The 14,494-nt window shown below is 40.0% G+C and overlaps 1 long non-coding RNA gene across 8 annotated transcripts in view; it reads right to left on the reverse strand.

Annotated features, from left to right (window-relative positions):
• LOC144458584 (uncharacterized) overlaps nt 1–14,494 on the reverse strand; it is a 179,578-nt gene that overhangs the window by 4,043 nt on the left and 161,041 nt on the right. For 2 of the 8 annotated variants that reach the window (XR_013487958.1, XR_013487957.1), the window contains one exon: nt 8,565–8,609. The exons of the other annotated variants lie outside the window; for them this stretch is intronic. This is a non-coding gene — a long non-coding RNA (uncharacterized LOC144458584). The remainder of the gene's footprint in view (nt 1–8,564; nt 8,610–14,494) is intronic. 8 annotated transcript variants of the gene reach the window in all.

Consider the following 14,494-nt stretch of genomic DNA (forward strand, 5'->3'; position numbering starts at 1 on the left):
CATCATTCCTACTTTTGTTGTTACAAAAACATTTTAAGGCCTGGAAGGCAATTATTGTCATTGTTTTTTGGTTATTTTGGGCTCTGTGTTTTGTATTCATGTGTGAGATGCTTTTATTAAGTATTTTGATTGTAACACGATAGCAGGATACCAATATTAAGCAGGTGTTTTAATTTGTTTTTATATCTGAAAAGTTGGGCCAAGATGGGTCTTCAGTCCATTTCAATTTTTTTTTTTTTTTTGCCATTCCAGTATTTATTTCCTTTATCGAGCCTATCTTGGTTCAGAATGTAACTTTATACATGAGCAAAATATAACGGGAGGCTATTGTGAACAAAATAGTCCAATGAGTTTACGTGATTGTTAATAATAGTAAAATAAAGACATTAATGTAATCATGTTGGAAATTTTTGACAAACCATGAGATCAAAGCGTGCAAACAATAACTTGGTGGTTTTTCGAACAACACATTCATGTACTAAGCTATGCATGTTTTTTTTAAAGAGGACACTGCTATGTTTTCAGCTAAATCTCCATTTACTGCCACCGTTTTGGGTGGGGTGGATGTCTATATGTGTGTATGTGTTTGTGTGTACAGTACATGTAAGGGTTTGAACGCAAGACACATTTGTCAATGTGTGTTTGATTTTGCAAATGTGTGGTGTATGTGTGCTCACTGTATGTCCATCTGTAATACCCAGAGACTGGTCACATTTACCTGTTGCACCACGCTCCTCTGGATGCCATAACGGTGGTTCCTCCTGGTCAATGTTTGCTAAAACAGCATCATAGCCTTATTTTTAACAATCTATTAAACTCAGTTTCATGGAACCTTTTCTGTTATCATGTGTCTCATTGTTATCATTTTTTCCCACTGATGATTGGAGAAACGGGTTAGAGGCCCTGTAAAAGATTCGTAATGAGCTTCTTACTCAGTAATGGGGTCTTACATGAACATAATGTATTCTGACAATGCTGGAACAGTTGTGGTGATTTCACACAGGAGATTTTTGAAAGTCTTTTTTTCTCCTGCGTTACTCTCCCTGACTTGACTCCATTGGAAAAAGGTGATCATGCAGATACACACCAATCAGGATTTTGACATATCTGAATCAAAATCTGACATCGCAAATTCTCTTTACACAGCGTTAAAGTGCTTACTGAGACAAACCATACTATGACTGTTTATAATGACATTTTGACAACATACTAAACTAGAAAAGCACTCGGAGAGTGCAGACCTCCGCCAAGCAGCTCGGATTTCTCGCCATTTTATTATTTTACCCAATTCACTTCAACCGATCACCAAAATTTGATCATCTGTTTCTTGTCCCATTATCAACCTTTCCTGAAAATTTCATCAAACACATAACCTCATTGGCGGAGGTAACTATAACTGTTTTTTATGATGTTTTGAGGACATATTATACTATGACTTTTTTCATGATTTTGGACGACATACTATACTATGACTTTTTTTTTCATGATTTTGAACGACATACTATACTATGACTTTTTTCACGATTTTGAATGACATACTATTCTATGACTTTTTTTGGGACACTTTGATGACATACTATACTAAGACTTTTTTTTCATGATTTTGAACGACATACTATGATTTTTTTCCATGATTTTGAATGACATACTATACTATGACTTTTTTTCATGATTTTGAACGACATACTATACTATGACTTTTTTTGGGACACTTTGATGACATACTATACTATGACTTTTTTCACGATTTTGAATGACATACTATACTATGACTTTTTTTGGGACACTTTGATGACATACTATACTATCACTTTTTTTCATGATTTTAAACGACATACTGTACTATGACTTTTTTCATGTTTTTGAACGACATCATATACTAAGACTTTTTTCATGATTTTGAATGACATACTATACTATGACTTTTTTTCATGATTTTGAACGACATACTATACTAAGACTTTTTTCATGATTTTGAACGACATACTACACTGACTTTTTTTCATGACTTTGATGACATACTATACTATGACTTTTTTTTCATGATTTTGAACGACATACTATGCTAAGACTTTTTTCATGATTTTGAAGGACATACAATACTATGACTTTTTTTCATGATTTTGAACGACATACTATACTATGACTTTTTTTTCCATGATTTTGAACGACATACTACACTATGACTTTTTTTTCATGACTTTGATGACATACTATACTATGTCTTTTTTTCATGATTTTGAACGACATACTACACTATGACTTTTTTTCATGACTTTGATGACATACTATACTATGACTTTTTTTCATGATTTTGAACGACATTCTATGCTAAGACATTTTTCATGATTTTGAACGACATACAATACTATGACTTTCTTTCATGATTTTGAACGACATATTCTGCTATGACTTTTTTCATGATTTTGAACGACATACTATACTACAACTTTTTTCACGATTTTGAACGACATATTATACTATGACTTTTTTTTCATGACTTTGAACGACATTCTATGCTAAGACTTTTTTCATGATTTTGAACGACATACAATACTATGACTTTTTTTCATGATTTTGAACGACATACTCTGCTATGACTTTTTTTCATGATTTTGAACGACATACTATACTACAACTTTTTTCACGATTTTGAACGACATACTATACTATGACTTTTTTCATGATTTTGAACGTCATACTATACTAAGACTTTTTTCACGATTTTGAATGACATATTATACTATGACTTTTCTTCACGATTTTGAACGACATACTATACTATAACTTTTTTCATGATTTTGAACGACATACTATACTATGACTTTTTTTCATGATTTTGAACGACATACTATACTATGACTTTTTTTCATGATTTTGAATGACAAACTATACTATGACTTTTTTTTCATGATATTGACGACATACTATACTATTACTTTTTTTCATGATTTTGAATAACATACTATACTATGACTTTTTTTCATGATATTAAACGACATACTATACTATGCCATTTTTTGGTACATTTTGATGACATATGACTTTTTTATGACAGTTTGACATTTTTTAAGATGTTTGGAAAACATAGTATACTATGATATTTTTAAAGGTGTTTTGACAACATACTATACTTTTACTTTTTTGTGAAATTTTGACGACATACTATATTATGACATTTTCTGTGTCATCTTGACAAACATACCATATTTTTTGGGACTTTTTTTTGGGACATTGTGACCACATACTATACTGTGACATTTTTTATGACATTTTGACAACATACTATACTATGACTGTCTTAATGACGTTTTGATGACATACCCTAATATGACATTTTTTTATAACATTTGGACGACATACTTAACTATGATAATTTTCATGACATTTTGAAAAATATTCTATACTGTGACATTTTTTATGTAACTTAACGACATACCATGCTATGAATTTTTTTGTAACATTTGGACAACATACTATACTATGACTCTTTTGGGGGACATTTTGACGACATACTATACTATGACTTTTTTATGGCATTTCGACGACATACTTTACTATAATATTTTTCACAACATTTTCACAACATACAATACTATGACTTTCTTAATGACATTTTGACGTCACACTATACCAAGACCTTTTTTATGATAGTTTGACGACATACTATACTGTAACATTGTTTATGACATTTTGATGATGTACTATACTATGACATTATTAGGACATTTTTTGGGACATTTTAACAACATACTATACTTTGACTTTTTTATTTTTATGCTTGTCAACGTTACCCAGTGAGAATCTTTTTTTTATAACTGAAGCTATTCACATTCATCAAGCAATGAATGACATCTGACTGCCTACAACAAATTAAACAAAACAATTCACGATTTTCACCACAAGATGGTAGTGTTCTATTATTTTCCACAATAGGCTGAAGTGTCCTCTCAGATCCACAGCGGTCATATACAAATGTGATTTTCATCTCTAGTACCAAAAGACATGACACCTTTTGTGTAATGTCAGGCTTCATTAAAGACCAAGTATTTATTAATCTGTGCTTTATTGCATCATCCTTATTACAGGTCATTTAATCTCTGCATATGATTTTTAGGTTGCCAAAAAAACTAAAGAATTATTATAATCAAAGAATTCTCAATATATTGAATTAAAATTCTCAGGCTCCAGTATATCATACATCATTTGCTCAAAGAACAAAATGGCTGTTGATGCTCAAGATGTGGACACTGCTGCTAAATATAAGGCGGCAACACAAACATCATATTTTCCCAGTCAGTCACACTCATTTGAGCTGTGATCATGTGGTCTCTTCCTCAGCCAGTAGGAGGCTGCGCTGCTCGATGCCTCTGTACAATGCAGCATCACCACACATAATAGTTTCCATGAAATTACATCACAGCGTAAGGCCCACCTCCCACCTCCATCTCTCTCTTTGTCCCTCCATCCCACCTCATCCACTCCTCCTCCTCGTAAGCCATGCGGGGGCTGACAGCGAGGCCTGCGCACACATACAAAGAGCTTTCTGACGTCAAAGAGTGTGTTGTAGCCCAGACAGGGGATTCTTGAGACTGTAACATGCCAGGATTGTGCTGCATTACAGCTGGGATGCTGCAGAACAAGAAGTGAAAACAACTTCCTGTGAGAGAGCTGCATCCAGTGAATGAGGATGAGGACAAAAAGTACTCTCAACCAGTTACAGATTCTGAACAAAGAAATGTTTAGTCATGGCAATGCTCTCACCACTACCATCTCCATCACCATCATCACCATTGTCTTTGGATTTTCCTAGAAAACACTTTATAGACCCATACAAATGTTATCTCTCTCAGTCATCACTTATGACCCACTAGAAGTGCTTGGCGGTGTATTTATCTGCAGACACTCTGCCCTCTGCCTGTATTTGCTTCTCATTTTGCTATGTTCAGGATGTTCTCTGGCAAAGCGTGCAGGTGAGGTTGAGAGTTTATAAAAAGGTAGCGACCAGGTGCCAGAGAGTAAGCAGCATGCATCCAAGAGGAAGATACCAGAAACCGAAAAACACAAATGAAGCTCAGCATAAGTTCAATCAGGAAGACTTTCTTTATGCTATATCCATTCACAATTCTTTCTCTATCCCACTTCCACCAATCAGCTGACTATGGGCATTTCCTCTCCTGGTTAGCCAATAAAACTTTGCCACGATCTCTTTTAGCCACCACTCACCTCCAGTCACCTTATCCAGAGCCCAGAACAAGCTCATCAAAAGCCCACTCCTCTTCACATCCAGATCCTCAGCTCCTTCTTCATCTCATCTCAACACCACCATTACCACCACTAGCGTCTAGACTCCATAGGAGGGGATCCCTAATGTACTACGTCTTTACCACCCTCCTGGAATAGATGACATCACAACGGGGTCTAATTGCCAAAGACTTTTCACATTTCTCATACTTATGCACATGTAAATAAAGATCTCTCAAAACGAGTCTCTCCTGTTTGACATATAGCAAACAAGAGTTAATTCAGGGTTGGCTTTCACTTTCGGTGGCGATATTGTCCACAAACAGCAACCAACTGTCCTTCATAGTATACTTTTAATAACTGTAACTCCTCTAAGATTGACCAGCAGTGTAGAAGAAATGGCACAGATGTAGTAAACAGATCCTAAGTAAAAAGCAATGCTCAGGAGGTTAGTTTTAAGGCCTCAGCTGATGTGGCTGGCCTCAGATTCAAACATAATCTCCACCCTACTCATCATATCGTCACTAAAATGAAGCTGGGGGAAGCCTTTTGTGCTGTATTTTGATGCAGAAGGGGTCGACCGTAAGAAGGGGTCAGTGGTTAGGTTTAGGCAAGAAAAAACTTCTTGGTTATGTGAGGAGAAGATCACAGTTGACGTGAATCACATCAGGCTACTCACATGAGGAGCTGGCTGTTAGGTTGAGGCAAAAAACTAACAAAAAAACTGGCTTTGAGTGCCACAGACACAGCTGTGAAGGTAGTGGCATGTCTCTGCAAGGCACAAACACCGCAAGCAATGGTACTTCTTGGTCTACAACCCCCGTCTCCTGGGTCAAAGTCTAGTGTTTGCTGGACCCATTCACCTCCACTCCCTTCCACACTGAGCAGACTCTTACACTCCTCAACCTACAACTTTCGTTCTGAGCGTCTGATAATTCTCAGTGTCTCTTTAGCTTCATTTCCATCAAGCAGTGCAGTTTAGTTCAGTTCGTCACACATTAGCAGAGTTGTTTTGGCACTTCAATTGTCACAAGTTGTGGATGGTACCAACAGGCTGCTCCATTTCATCCTGTTTTTTGTCACCCCTCTGTTGAGGTACATAACAGACTGATACGATACCAAAAGGTGGAGATAGAAACACTGTAGTCTGATCTGTCAAGAGAAGGTCGTCTCCGTTGCTTTAAATGGACTCAATGCAAAAAGACCCTCATATTTCTACATATTTTTCTGATTGCAACAGAGCCTATAAACACTCCAGTGTGTTCTTTTTTGTTGTGAGAATATCCAGGTGTAACACCGCTCCGTGAACGATCAGCGAGGTGCCGATGTTCCTCTGCATCACTGCAAGAGCTGGACAGAGCAGTGATACTGCAAATAACTATCCAGTAATAACCCCGCCTATCTTTAAGAGTACTGCCTGCGGTGGAAATGCTACGCAGATCCAGGGTTCAGGGACATGTCCTTAAGGGTTATGTACTGGTTCTAAGGGTTCTAAGGGTACTATACCTAAAGCTTTTCTGTTCCTATCAGCCTCATGAAAATCATCCCCCCCATCAAAGGTCAAATCTTATGATGTGCTTTGTCCTCTGTTGTTGTGATCACAGCAAATCCATTCTTCACTAAAAGCTACAAGGTCTCATTTTGTGTTCTTCCTCAGTTTGATGAAACGTGCTGGTGTTTTTTTTTGGGGGGTGGGGTGCTACTTGACGTGAAAATTAACACCTATGCTTGTCTCAGCTTGTTGCACAGCAGTCACATGCAGCACAGGCTGCCAGATCAATAGTGTGATCTCTCTGTGATATCAAGCCCACAGAAGAACTTCAGAGAAGGGAAGACAGCGGTAAAATATTTTCAATGGAAAGAAAGGAAGAGAATAAGATGTTTTTGTCTTCTGTTTCTCGGCTTTGTAAGAGGTTGTATCTTTATAAAATGCATTCATGAGGTGAAGTTCATAGACGTGATAGTTGATAGTTCAAGGATGCCTGTGGTATGTCCACATAGTGGTGGAGCTGTGTGTTGATTTATTTAGGAGAGATTTCGGAATTAGAGTCCTTCTTGGCTTCTTGGCCAGTGGTGAAGGGGGCTGGATGAAAGCAACGTGAGGACAGTGAGAAATCCAAGAAGCACGGAAAAACAGTGGAGGTGAGGAAGTCAACAGAGTGAGAGGAAAGAGGAGAGGCCCACCAGATGACACTGGAGTGAAAAATATGGCAGTGGCAGGGAGAGAAGGGAAGAGATGCATCTGCTACACATTATCAGGAGTCCCACCCCTGCAGGTAGTGCAGCTGAAAGGCTTGGTAAACAAGACGAGAGGCATGTGTGTATTTGCATGTGTCTGCATCAGCACACTTTTTGTGTATGTGGGAGCATAATTGATCAGATGATCAAAGCATGATTCTCTCTCCAGGCCCGCAGAGAGAGAGACAGTACAAGTACTCAAATATTTGATCATTAGCAGTCAGTGCTTTGGGGTTTGTATCAAACCTCTGTGAACACTACTGTCAGGGCTGTGACATTTACCTGGATTTTGAGTGCTTGTTGGGTCCGCTGCTCCTGCTTTGTCTGCTAAGCCATCATTTGTCATTTTAACTACAGGATCTTCTGATGCTGCTGCCAGAAATCAAGCACTTGTTCATTGCAAGAGAATTGCTGCCAATAAAAACCAACCAGAGGAACCTGTTCTTCCAAAGCTTCGAGGATGAGTGGAGACACAAAGCAGGAAGCTGCATTCAGCCCACCAAAATGAAAGTACTGCAAAATAGTACTACTTTATACACATACAGTTGCATTTAATATTTAGTTTAGCTGAACCAATCACAAACTGTTGGACCACAGTAGAGGCTTTTGCTCCTGTGTGTACATCCACAGTGGCCCTCTGCTGTTTGTTATGCATACAGCAACTCCAGCACCACACAGTCACATCACTGTTCCACCAGCAGAGCCAAGTTTTTAAATCCAGGAGTCAGTTGCACTAAACACCCTAAGTTTTCTTCCCAAGTGTGACACTTAAGACTTAATTTTTCCTAAGCTGAGGGACTTACTTGAAGGTGTTACGCAGAATCCCTGAAAGGTTTCCTTAGTAAAAGGCTTAGTTTCGATGATAACCATTTGTTTGCTTGTGCTCAAGCTTGTCATACCTTAAGTCTGTTATGCAATGGTTTAACTAACTTTAAGGGATTCCTTAAGTATAAGACCAAAATAAGGAGAAAACCTTAAATACTTCAGTGAACATTATAAGGAAACCTGAGGGTGAGGACGTTTGTTGTGCAACTGATTTTGTTTTAAGAAAGCCTTAACATGAACTTATAGGAAAATCTTACCTTAAGGTGTTTTGTGCAACCGGCCCCAGGACATAAAGACCTTTCCTATGTAGAGAGGAAAAAACAACAGGGATTTTGAAAATACTCCTGAAACTCCTGTCCTAAGCCCCTCCCACCAGACAACAACAGGCATATCCATCCGCTTCATACAGCAACCCAGTGCTTCCCATACATCCATTTATTTTAATTGTAGAGTTGCCCTCAGCGCATTCACTCAGCCCCTCCTTGTGCCCCTCTCTCTGTTCCTTATACCACAAATAAGACAAGAATTAGTTCGCTAACCACCCCACACTCTTTTCGCCCTGCTCCCTGTTGCTGTGGACTGCTTCCCCCCAGAGGAGAGTGGGCAGCAACTCAGAGGACAGAGCTTTAGTCAGCAGCTGTAGAGGCTTGAATTCGGCCACTTGTGTAACGGCAGCAAGATAAAGTTTGCTGATCCGGCAGGGAGTCAGGGATGTCTGGTTCACCCAGGGCTGGGGTTTGCATTAGCTGGATTCAGGTTGCTGCAGCTGCTGATTGGGGGTCTGTCTCTAGAGCCGCTGCCTGGTCTCCTCCTGTGGAGGTGGTCTGTAGCAGCTGGGAGTGAGGTTGAAGACACACCATGATTCAAGGTTCTGTCTAATAGTAACTACATAAACATGACCTTGAAGCCACAGCAGTGAGTTGTTTGCCATGTGAGCGCTAATTATCTGTACTTGTCTGCACCTTAGCAATTTCGTTGTATACATGGCATCCTTTTGTTCCTGTGGAATGACAATAAAGGCTTTCTATTCTATTGTATTTGGCGCCGATTAGCAAAAACCTAAACTATTAGCAACATTGTCTCTCCATCTTTAAAACATTCCTTCATTTCATTTATTCTCCATAACTGCTTATCCTGTTAGGGGTTGCAGGGGGGCTGGAGCCTATCCCAGCTGACACTGGGCGAGAGGCAGGGTACACCCTGGACAGGTCACCAGACTATCACAGGGCTGACACATAGAGACAGACAACCATTAACACTCACATTCACACCTACGGACAATTTAGAGTCACCAATTAACCGGCATGTCTTTGGACTGTGGGAGGAAGCTGGAGTAACCAGAGAAAACCCACGCTGACACGGAGAGAACATGCAAACTCCACATAGAGGGGCTCCCCCACCCCGGGTTCAAACCCCCCACCGTAGGCTTGAGCCCGGGGTGGAGGAGCCCCTCTATGCGGAGTTTGCATGTTGGTTCGAAACCCCCACCCTGGGTTTGAACCAGGAGCCCTCTTGCTGTGAGGCGACAACGCTAACCACTGCACCGTCGTGGCATCTGAAACACTGCAGATATTGATGTACGTTGTATTACATTTATCTAAGTCTGTCTTCCTTTTTTTAGGTTGCTTTGCAATGTCAGCAGTTGTTGCAAATGCTGGAATAGCAACTTTTCCTGCAGGATTCTTAGCCATTGAATCAAGCTTTGTAGAACAGCCGATAGGAACACCTGCTCTCTGAAATGACCTGTGATTGGCTTAAGTCGTCCAACATAGACTAGATTTTCTAAAGCCTGAAAACAGAGACAAGAGGAGGCACATACATATAATGTTCTTTCAGTCCACTTGATACAATATGCTCAAAGGTTATTATGGGATATTTGCCAAATGTTGCCAAAATGAAACTGCCTACCCCAGCTATAACTCCGATACTAAACCCGCAATGTTAACATGCAAAGATAGATCTCTTCTTTACAGGAGAACAAAAGTGCAGTCCGTGTGTGTTTGCTTACTCACACAATATTATAAATTGTGTATGCAGTGTATGTGCCTCGGTCTGTTTCTGTATTCTTGCACTGTGTGTGTGTGTGTGTGAACCTATGATGGTATGTGATTTAAACCCTCCCTCAGCCCCGGTGAGAGCGCCCTTGGCCTCCCATGGAGGTGCGCAGTATTTCATCGTGATGGGCTGGGCTAAGCATTTTCCAAGCCAATACAGCAAAGCAACACGACGTTCTTAGAGCACGGTCGTACGCGCCGTCAACACAACACGAGCCTGCAGGTGAGGCCTCATCACAGCTGAAGTCTCTTTAGCCGAAAAATACAAGTAGACAAGCAAAATGGGCTGGTGGCTGTGGTGTGTGTGTGTGTGTGTGTGTGTGTGTGTGTGTGTGTGTATCCCTATTTATAGCAAATGACTAAAGTGCTGAGGGGAGTGAACCAGGGTTGAAAGCGGGGACACAGTTTAGTGTGACACCATGTGCCGGCTAGCAGTGAGGCAGAGGTTATATATGGGTGCAGAGCAGTCAGATCCTCGTCCTCCTTCTCTCCCTCTCCTTCTCCTTTTCTATATTTAGGGAGAGCTTTTGAAGTACATGAGTGTGCGGTTTAACCTTGTTTGCAGAATAGGAGGAAACCCGAATCTTATATCCTCCCTGCTGCCCTCTTTATCCCTCCGTACATGTTGAGGTTTGACTCTAAATGACAGCGCAGCCACATAAGGGGGGCAGTAGTACTATGTAAAAGGCAGTTGTTGATTGTTGCCTGTTTATTATGAATTATTGACCGGATGGATATTGATGAGGAACCACGTGCATGTCTGTGTGTATAAATATATATCTGCTGTGTTTAATAATTAAGTATCTGCAGTATGTGTGTGTGTTTTTACAAACTCTTTGTGTGTTTGTGTTTGGGAGTGACATCACTGCCCAGCAGAGCGGCCACTAGCAGCAGGGAGATGTAGGAAATAATATCCACACTCCTCACTCCTTTATTTATCCCCACCGCCCCAAGGGTCTGGTTACTCTTTCATCGATGACGTAAACACACTGCTGTTATCGCTCTCCTCCTCCCTGTCCTTTTTCTTCTCCACTATTGTGTTTTTGCATGCAGGCAGCAGCTGGATGATTTCTTATGAGTCACTCTCTTTTTTTTTCTCGTTTGAATTTTATGATTCACAGGGCTGGCAGTGGTTTTCTGTCTGAAGAGGCACTTTAAAGCTGTCAGGCGCTCCGTACTCTTTCTGACAATCATCCTACTTTTGCGACTCCTCTTTATATCTTCTATAATCATGCCCAGATGTAAACAAGAGAGCTAAACCAGCGCTTCTGTGAGACAATCTTGGTTCATAAGGTTCTGTTTGCCTCATGGATCAAAGAATTCAACTGATTTAAAGGTCCAGTGTGTAGGATTTAGTGGCATCTGGTGGTGAGGTTGCAGAACTGAAACTTCTCCCATGTGCCAAGCATGTAGAACTACAGTGGTGGATGTGAAATGGCCCTATCTAGAGCCAGTGTTTGATTTGTCTGTTCTGAGAGACTCTAGAGCAACATGGCAGACTCTGTGGGAGAGGACCCGCTCCGTGTGTAGCTATAACCGACTCATTCAGAGGTATCAAAAAACAACCCAATTTTTATTTTCAGGTTATTACAAACTAATGAAAACATAGTTATGAATATTACTAGGGCTGCCCCCTAATGGTCGACCATATGTTAGTTGACCAGGAAGAAAAGAAAGTCATTAGTCGGCAAGATTTCTGCATGTGGGAATTTAGTGTGAAAGGACAGACACAGGAAGTGGCCACGCTCAGCAGTCAGACAGGAGTCACGTTACAAACCAATCACAGCCGACAGATATCTTTCCCTTCTTTTGTAAATATTCAGTCTGATAATTACAGAAAAGTTGATCATGTTAGTGCAGGGCTACCCAGAGCTTTACATCTGTCCCACAGACAATAGGTCTACACACTTATAAACAGCGCCTGGAAGAAGATCAGCTCTGCACTCAGGATTTCAGTTAAACAGGCTATATGGTGCTTTTTAAGGGTGCCTGGCAACCTCAGACACAACCTGCCACCGGCTCTTGCAAGCTGGCACAGAAAAGGCACAAAAGTAGCACCCAGCGCCTGACCTCACATTTCCCAGGTGATTTAAGACACGGCATGTGTACGGCCCCTAATTTCCAGGGCTGGTATCTGCGGTTATTCCACAGGCTAGTTAATAACATGTCAGGCAGGAAATCCAAAGTGTGGGATCATTTTGAGAAGGTGAAGGACGAACCCAAGGTGATATGTAAACTCATCTTCATTGGTCGACTACAAACATGACGCATCATCTGAAACATGGAAGTAGCTACATGCCCATTAGCCCACAGCGTCATTAACAGGCGGCTCGCTCAGTGAGTGACGTGCACTTGTAGATAAAATATAGGCCTATATTAATGAAGGTTCATTAGTACGGTTTTGTATTTCTCTGTAATGTAGCACAGTGTTAACAATGTTACTGATACTATTCTTTCTCACACCTTCAACTCAAACCATTGTGTTGCCCCGCCCAAAATATATAATTCAATAATTAAATTAATATCATAAACATGTGGGCGACTAGTCGACTAATGGCCATAAATGACGACTATTGGTCCTCTAGGAAAATTCTAAGTTGGGGGCAGCCCTACAAATTAGGTACCATTGCTGCCAATAGATAACCCTAAATCCTACACACTGGACCTTTAAGTAAAATGTGACTGAGAAAGATAGGACTATTTGCCTCAACCAAATGGAAAGCAACCAGACTTGAAATTCACTTTGATGACCAGGAATTGTAGGTTACTCTGTTTAGGATTTAGTCATGTATTAACCCTGCTCTACTTTTGGGTTCGCCTCTGCTTCACTAGACTTTTGTTCTGCCATGTATTTTTTAAGCCACACTAGCAGCACTAGTCCATCAGTTGGTCAACTACTTTGTTCCAAACTAAAACGTGTCAACAACTATTGAATAACTTGCCATGAAATATGGGACTCGTACCAGTAGTTTCCCAAGGATTTTTTCCAGCAGCAGGGCTGAAGTGCTTGGGTTTTATTTTGCAGCGCTGGAAGATATTCAGTGCGTCTGCTACTGACACAAGAAGGGCTTTCGATTTGTTGAAAATGTCAAATTGTGTTTAATAAATCACTTCCCCTGCTCTTTACACACGTGGGGCAGATGTAACATTTGACATCTAGTGTTTCCATCAATATTGTGACTTTAACATCGCTTGTAAAAACAACTGATGACTGTTAACAACTAGAGCACAGATAAAAACCAAAAATCCCAAAATTGTTGCAGCTGCACCCCAACTCCCTATTCAATCCTGTGTTTCCAGTGACAAAGACAAAACGAGTGAAATCCTGGAGACATACAGATGAGAAATAGATGGTATACCGACACATTCTCACTCCCAACTTGTCAAATGCCAACACTTGGGTCAGTGGACCGTCAAAATATGAAGCACTGGGTAATAGGGGTGGGCGATATGGCCCTAAAATAATATCACAATATTTCAGGGTATTTTTTTGATAACGATGTTCTTGACGATATGACAAATTAGTGGGAAAAAAAAAAACTAATTTAAAAAATAGAATTGCAACAAAATAAATGACTCTGTCTCTCATTTCTTTAGTTTGTAAAAAACAACAACAGTAACTCAAAGTGAGATTCAGATTCTGTTTACAATATTAATACTTAAACAAAATAAAATCTACCACAAATTACACATTTAAACAGCTCCAAATACAAAAAAATGTCCCCTGGGATCTATATATATATATATATATATATATATATATATATATATATATATATATATATATATATATAGATCAACAGGTGATTTCCTCTTTTAGTAAAATTTTAAATTATTGACTTTTTTTCCACCTGGACCTTTATGCTCTGCCATTTCTCCTCTAATCATCACGCTGTAACCTCTGACAGGCTGTTATGCTATGACTATTGCACAATCACATATATGTCGTTTTTTTGTCGAGCTGCAAGCGTCACTCACGCAGGTTTAATCCTTTGGCGACACCAAGGAGAGGAGAGGGAGAGACACTGTGCTGCTGCCGGAGGAGCCGCTGAATGAGTTCCTTCTGAGTGCTAAGTCGCTAAAAGAGTCTGAGAAGTCATAAAACATTCAGGACGCCACAGTTTATTCCACAC

The sequence above is a fragment of the Epinephelus lanceolatus genome, chromosome 18 (assembly GCF_041903045.1).
Source record: "Epinephelus lanceolatus isolate andai-2023 chromosome 18, ASM4190304v1, whole genome shotgun sequence".
In the NCBI taxonomy this organism is placed as follows: domain Eukaryota; kingdom Metazoa; phylum Chordata; class Actinopteri; order Perciformes; family Serranidae; genus Epinephelus; species Epinephelus lanceolatus.